At 48.9% G+C, this 1,048-nt stretch overlaps 1 non-coding gene across 1 annotated transcript; it reads right to left on the reverse strand.

Moving 5' to 3' along the window:
• Positions 1-268: 268 nt before the first annotated feature.
• TRNAC-ACA lies at positions 269-341 on the reverse strand. The gene has a single exon. It is a non-coding gene; the product is annotated as a tRNA-Cys (tRNA).
• Between the last annotated feature and the right edge of the window lie 707 nt (positions 342-1,048).

Genomic DNA, 1,048 nt, shown 5'->3' on the forward strand with positions numbered 1-1,048 from the left:
CTGTATTGGTCAGGTGAGGCTGCAGACAAGTAAATTAGCAATGCCCTCTGGAAGCACTAATCAGGAAGTAAAGGTGTCAACATTCACCCTCAGGTTTGGGGTCCTGCTACCCCCAGTCATCTCCATCATCTAATCCTATGTGTGTGTTAGTCACTAAGTCATGTCCAACTTTGCGACCCCAAGGACTGTAGTCTGCCAGGCTCCTCTGTCCATGGAATTCTCCAGGCAAGAATACTGGAGTGGGTTGTGCTTTCCTTCTCCAGGGGATCTTCCTGACCTAGGAATCGAACCTAGGTCTCCTGCATTGTAGGCAGATACTTTACCAACTGAGCTACCAGGGATGCTCTTAATCCTATGGCTCCCTCTAATCCTATGACTCCCTCTAACCCTACTTCTAATCCTATGGTTTCCCCTAAACCCACAGGTCTCCCTATGTAACCTCTTTCCTGGTGCGTCTTGGAGAACATATCATAACTTTCCTTAACTTACTACTTGTGGACCATCCCTTGTAAACTAAGATGAGGCCAGAAACCCACCTTTTCCAGAGCTCATACCTTTCCTCTCTTTGGCAAAGATTTTAGGGTTCATTAAGTGAATCATCCCCATACCTTCCAGAGTACTCAGAGGGCTCCAACAAAACCTTGTCCACACCAGGACACAGAGATCCCACAAAAGACTGAGCTGGCCTGTCTTTGAGTGTTTGAGTGTCTCCTGGGGAGGCATGGGTCAGCAGTGGCTTTCTGCGGGGACAGGGGTTCTGGCAGCAGCAGACCTGGGAGGTACTGCATGTGGCATAAATCCTCTTGGAGGAGGTCGCCATTAGACCCACCATAGAGCCACTGAGCAGATGACCCACCAACCTGAGAACAATTACACCAAAGTTCTCACCCTGTTGCAAAGTTCTAGGATCCACAACACATTCCCCAACCTGGGGACCCAGCAAAGGGACTGAAAACCCCCAGTGAATTTGACTTTGAAGGCCAGTGGGATTTGATTACAGAACTTCCACAGGACTGGGGAAACAGATGCTTAGAGGGCACAAACAAAA

The sequence above is a fragment of the Bubalus bubalis genome, chromosome 14 (assembly GCF_019923935.1).
Source record: "Bubalus bubalis isolate 160015118507 breed Murrah chromosome 14, NDDB_SH_1, whole genome shotgun sequence".
NCBI lineage: Eukaryota > Metazoa > Chordata > Mammalia > Artiodactyla > Bovidae > Bubalus > Bubalus bubalis.